The sequence below is a fragment of a genome, unplaced genomic scaffold (genome assembly GCF_019419815.1).
Source record: "Pyrus x bretschneideri cultivar Hongxiangsu unplaced genomic scaffold, Pyrus_bretschneideri_v1 Contig15, whole genome shotgun sequence".
NCBI lineage: Eukaryota > Viridiplantae > Streptophyta > Magnoliopsida > Rosales > Rosaceae > Pyrus > Pyrus x bretschneideri.
Window position 1 is genome coordinate 2,993,860 of NW_025999446.1, and position 6,330 is coordinate 3,000,189.

At 36.7% G+C, this 6,330-nt stretch overlaps 1 pseudogene; it reads left to right on the top strand.

The window, feature by feature from the left end:
* Positions 1 to 525: 525 nt before the first annotated feature.
* Positions 526 to 2,645, top strand: LOC103937846 (annotated as a pseudogene).
* Positions 2,646 to 6,330: the final 3,685 nt, after the last annotated feature.

Sequence of the window (6,330 nt, forward strand, 5' to 3'; positions counted from 1 at the left end):
ATCATCTTCAATCATTGGGTTAAAGCCTAAATTTTTTAACTAGAAACAGCTTTCTGCTCCAACCCTTTTGGGTTAATTTTTTAGCCCGAAATTATTAAATTAGCATAATTTTTTTTCTTAAAGTGACTTCAAAAAAAAAAAAAAAAAAAAAAAAACAAGTACGTAGGCTATCCTAATTTAGTTTTGTGAACATTTTAACTCAAAAGATTTAGATTTTAATAAATATTAAAAAATCACTAAACCAACATCATGAAACTCATGGAACACTATGAAAGAAAATGAAATACATGAAAGAATTTATTTATTTATATTATTTTAACCGTTTGATGTAAATTTAGACCGTTAGATCTTTTTTTACCGTAGGATATGATCATATTAGATTTTAGCCGTTGGATTTAATGAATTTATAAATATAAGCCAAAAAAAATGCACATGTACAATAGACCAGCCTACTAACCCACGGGAAATTCTGGCCTAAATTTGCTCCAAAAATGAGTTTTGGGTTAAAACTCATATTTGAACCCAATGTTGGAGCAAGTTGAGATAGGTTTGGAATCTAAAATTTAAGTTTTACTCCAACGGTTGAAGTGGGTTTAGTAGGATTTCTGATTGCTAAGGAAAAAAAAAAGAGAAGGGGGGGGTGGTTTTGGGAGTGGGTGGGTGTTGTAACATTCATTTCATTGTAACCTTTGAACTTTCCCTTCTTTAGCCATTGGCACTGCAAATCCGCCCAATGTCTACCACCAAAAAGATATCCCGATTTCTTATTCAGAGTCACCAAAAAGGAGCACATAACGGATTTGAAGGAGAAATTTGATCGTATATGTAAGTGTAACTTTTGCAAGTACTACTCGGGATATATAATGCATATGCGTGAAATTACCATATACTTATACATAGTAACGAAAGATATCATGCATAAAATTGTCTTACAGTAGTGTGTAAGGATTTTAACCTCTCTATGGGTTACAACTGATCTTGAGTTGTATGCTCTAATTTTATCACATTTTATGAGATCAAGTGAATCACGTTCTGATGCAACGGCCACACATATCCATGCCAAAATATATGTTGTTATTAACACTAAAAAATAGTCATTAATTTTTATATATGTAAATCTTGTCCACACGCGTCATCTCAAGCATAAAAGAGCTTGGAAACGTTGATGAGGCTTTCAAGTCACTCCACTTTGTACATGCGTCTTCCTTTAGTCCATAAAATCATGTTAGTTAAGATATCAAATAAATTGGTTTAGAGTTTAGGGTTCGCGTTATATAAAATTTTATGTCAACCTCTGGTAATGTTTTGTGATATGAATACATGTCAAAACCTTATTTTAATATTGTTCACTTCAGATTAAAAAACGTATTGAACTCACCTTAATAGTCTTAATTTATTGATAAATAGGTGAGAAGTCAAAAATAAAGAAGTGTTACTTGTACCTAAGAGAAGAGTTTCTAAAGGCTAACCCAAACATACACACCTATATATAAAGCTCCATCACTTGATGTACGCCAAGACATGTTGAACACTGAGGTCCCAAAACTAGGGCAACAAGCAGCATTGAAAGCCAGAGTGGGGCCAACCCATCTCAGAGATCACCCATCTCATCTTTTGCACAGCTTCTTGCGTTGACATGCTAGGTGACAACTTCCAATTGGTCAAGCTCCTTGGCCTTAACCCATCCGTCACTGAATGAGGATCCCATCTGGATCCAAATGGTGGACATCCTAGGATCCTCACATTTTATTAACAATTTATCGTATATCGTGTGGTCAGTTTTCGTTAGGTACTATTTGTGTTTAATTTTAATAATAAAATTCAAATGATTTATGATCGCACGATATACGATGAATGACTATAATGTGAGGATTCCTAGGATCCCCACCATTTAGAACCGGATAGGATCCTCATTTGTCCGTCACCAGAACTATGATCTACAAAGCTAGCTGCTATGCTGGTGCGACTGTCTTACGCTGGCCAAAGACTTTGCAGAGAACAATGAGGGTGCACGTGTCCTTGTGGTGTGCGCCGAGATCTTCACCTTGTATTTCCACAGACTCACCAATATCCACTTGGACAATTTGGTTGGCCAAGCTCTTTTTGCTAATAGAGCATTAGCTGTTATAGTTAGAGCCGATCCAGATCCTGAAACTAAGAGTTCATTGTTTGAAATCTTGGCATACAGGCAGACGATCATTCCCAATTTAGAGCATGGTGTAGTGGTCCACATTCGTGAAATGGGGTTTGAGTATTATTTATCAGAAGAAGTCCCAAAACTTGTTGGTGGAAATGTTGGGGATTGTGTGACTAAAACATTTGAAAAATGGGAATAGGGACTAGAACTACTTGTTTTTCAGTGTGCACCCAGGTGCGCGCGCCATTGTAGACCAAGTAGAAGAGCAGTTGGGTTTGAAGGAAGGAAGCTTAGGGCAACAAGGCATGTGTTGAGTAAGTATGGCAACATGGGAGCTTCATCTGTACTCTTTATTTTGGATGAGATGAGAAACAAGTCCATCAAGGAAGGTAAAGCCACAACTGCTGATGGTTTGGAATGGGGGATTGTGATCGACGTTGGACTAGGACTCACTATCGAGACAATTGTGTTACGAACCGAATCTATTACAGGAAAAAACTTGGGTTAAACAGTGTATGAATGCACCGATTGTGTATTTCACTGATGTGAGAGACTATGGCACAACTGGTGTATACACCTGATGCAACTAAGTTTTCTCCTATTCCTACTTATCAGATGATCATATGCATCGGAAAAGGATCCTCTCCGGATCCATTTTGTGGGGATCTAGGGATCCCCACATTCTAGCCATTCATTGTATATCGTGTGGCCCATTTTTGTCAGGTACTATTTGTGTTTAATTTTAAAGGGTTATTATATAAAATAGTGCCCAAGATTTGCATGATCAATAGAAATGGTCCCTGAGATTGTCCACCATCCATGATTTTGATCATTCCGTTAAAAACTCTTTGGGGAATTTTCAAAGCTTCGTAACTCAATCAATTCTTAACCAAATTCGACCCATAATATATCAAAATGAAGATAAGAAAGTGTAGAACAAGATTATACCTATTTGGAAGCCCAATGATTGCTGGAGATGGCCGAAAAATAGCCTGAAATGTGACTGGTCCGTGGGAAAACTGGAAAACTCGTCGGAAACTGGGTAAACTTTATTGTACATAACTTCTTCAATACTCAACAAAATTCAGTGATTCAACAACAAAAATCATACTTCTTGACGAGACGAAGAGAATGGTATCTTTCTTTACTGCTAACTCGCCGTGATTTGGCCAGAAAACTGCTTGAAAGGGGCTAACTCGAAAATGGTTAACCACTTTTCGAGCCGTTGTCCGACCAAACCACGGCGAGTTAGCCTTCGAAAAGGTACCATTCTCATCATCTCGTCAAGAAGCATTATTTTTATTTTTGAATCACTCAATTTGGTCGAGTATTGAAGAAGTTATCAACGTTTAAAATTTACCCAGTTTTCAGCGAGTTTTTCCAGTTTTCCCGCGGACTAGTCACCTTTCGGGTTATTTTCCGGCCATCTCTGGCAACCATTGGGTTTCAAAATAGGTGTAATCTTATTCTACACTTTCCTATCTTCATTTTGATATATTATGGGTCGAATTTGGTTAAGAAACGATTGAGTTACAAAGCTTTGAAAATTACCCAAAATCATTTTTAATGGAATGATCAAAATCATGGATGGTGGACAATCTCATGGACCATTTCTATTAATCATGCAAATTTCAAGGAGCATTTTGTATAATAACCCAATAAAATTAAACACAAATAGTACTTGACGAAAATTGGCCACACGATATATAATGAATGGCTAGAATGTGGGGATCCCTAGATCCCCACAAATGGATCCGGAGAGGATCCTTTTCCGATGCATATGATCATCTGATAAGTAGGAATATGAGAAAACTTAGTCACATCAGGTGTATACACCGGTTGTGCCATAGTCTCTCGCATTAATGAAATACACAACCGGTGCATTTATACACTGTTTAACCTAAGTTTTTTCCTGTAATAGATTTGGTGCATAACACAATTGTCTTAATAGTGAGTCCTGGTCCAACGTCGATCACAATCCCTTTTTCCAAACCTTCAGTAATTGGGCTCCTTTGGCTACTGTCTTTGGGTCGTGAGGCTTGATGCCTCTTTTTTTTTTTTTTTTTTTTTTGTGCAGTCGTCTAACAAATTTTCCTTCCGTCTTTGTAGAATGTCTTTAGGTATGTCTTCTTCTAGCCATAAGGGATGATGGTGTTCCGCTGTTGTATCATCAAGGTGGGTCCTTGAGTAAGGTGGGCTACTTCAAGGCTGCTCACTTCAAGATTAGCTCTGATGACTCATTTAAAGACTTTCTTAAGGCAAATAGGCAAGCCATTCCGTCAAGGGTGCGCGTGAAGCATGTCAAGAAGGGTAGCAGCCGTAAGCCATGTAATGGGGCTCAGAGAGCCATCAAATTTCACCCCTACTACTTTGCGTTGGGATTTACTTTTCCCATGCTGTATTTTTTCCAAGAAGTTCTTTGTTCCATGAAGTGTGCCCCTGCTCAATGTTCTTCGAATGTAGTCCGTGTGATGGTAAGGTTCCTTAATCTAAGTCAATTCTTTGACTTAGATCTAATTGTCAATGAATTCTAACACTTGTTTGACATAGGCCGCATTGAGGGAGTTGGGCAGCTATGATCCTACCATAGGCTCTTTGATCATTCGAGCAAAAGAGATCATGACTGGGCTATAAAGACTTTGGAGATAAGTCGAGAGTGGGAGTTTAATCCCTTAAGTTGCGTGTTCCGACAGTTTTCATCACTGGTAAGTATAATGCTTAGTACCAGTTTAGTACTGCTTAAATTTTTTTAAAAGCGATTATAAAAAAAAGCTGGGATCTTTCCAGTGTTTGGTAACGTCTTATAACTAGCCTTTTTCAAAGTTTTGGATGAAAAAAAAGCTAAAAGTTCAAAGCAGCAAAAGCCAGCTTTGAAATACCAACTTTTTAGCTTATGTATGCAAACCTCTTTTCCAAGAAGCGTTGAGCCTTTAATGAAACTTTCACGTACCCAAAATGACCTTAAGCAATTAAATAATTTACAATCATACAACATGCTTTTGTCATCTTCCATTATTTTCGGTGAGCTGTTTCAAAATTAGTTAGAGTCGATGCGGTGATGCAGCAGGCAAGATTACACCAACCCTCTCTGTCCACAGAGGCGCCAGATGCCTTTCTCGGTGGTGATATCTCGTTTGCCTCCGATAGTAATATCCCCACAACCGAATTGAACTAACAAAAAACCCAGATGGAATTACCAACAATTTGAAGCTCGAACACTCACCTTCCATGCTGAGACTGGATATTTTTTTAAGGTCGTTCAAGATCGTGAGTTTGTACTTCAAGACCTTAGAGCGGCGGACCTTGAGCTTTCAGACCAAGCAGAGCTATCCTAGGCCCATCCTCCTCCATTATCGACCTGGTTTCGAGCTTGCAATCTGACCTGCCAATGAACCATCTAGCATGGAGGAAATTTTTGAGGATTTCAATTGAAAAAGAAAAAGATCACACGGAGAGAGGAAGATTGAGAAAGAAAATGTGAAATGGGAAGAAGGCGGAAATGATGAGAAAGGGAAAGGAAAGAGAGACACGTGAGAGAAAGAGAGTTTGAGAGTTGCTTCTAGAAAGATAATAGGCTAGTTCCCTTTTAATTATGATAATAAAACATAAAAAGATGGGGATTTTAAATAATAAACTAGTTCAATTTTTATGTTAAAATAACCATTACTGTTGGAGATGTTTACAATAAATTGATTTGTTATTGGAGTTTTTGTCATTTGGCTAGCTAAAATAGCAAAAAATTAGTAATGAAGATCTTATCATATTCAGTTTAAAAATTTTGATATTTTTAAGTAATTTGTGGTACTAATTATTATTTAGAATAGATTTAAATTAAGATATGAATATTTAAAAAAAGCAAAGTATGTTTAATAATTGATCTTTGTTTGTGTTGACCCAAAAAACTATTAAGCAATTAAATTAATAGCACATATAGTACTATACCCTTTTGGTCATTTTATACAGTCATAGTTATTTTACATAAAGATTTACCAAACATTATAGCATTGCTTTTTTTTTTTTTTTTTTTTTTTGCCAAAAGTACATTTTACAACTATAGTTTACCAAACACATTACTGCTTTATTTCACAGCTGCTTATTTCCACAACACAGCAAAAGTAGTGTTCTTTTTTTCTTTTTCTTTTTTTTTTTCTTCCTTCAAAGCACAACAATACCAAACTAGACTTTAGTCTCTA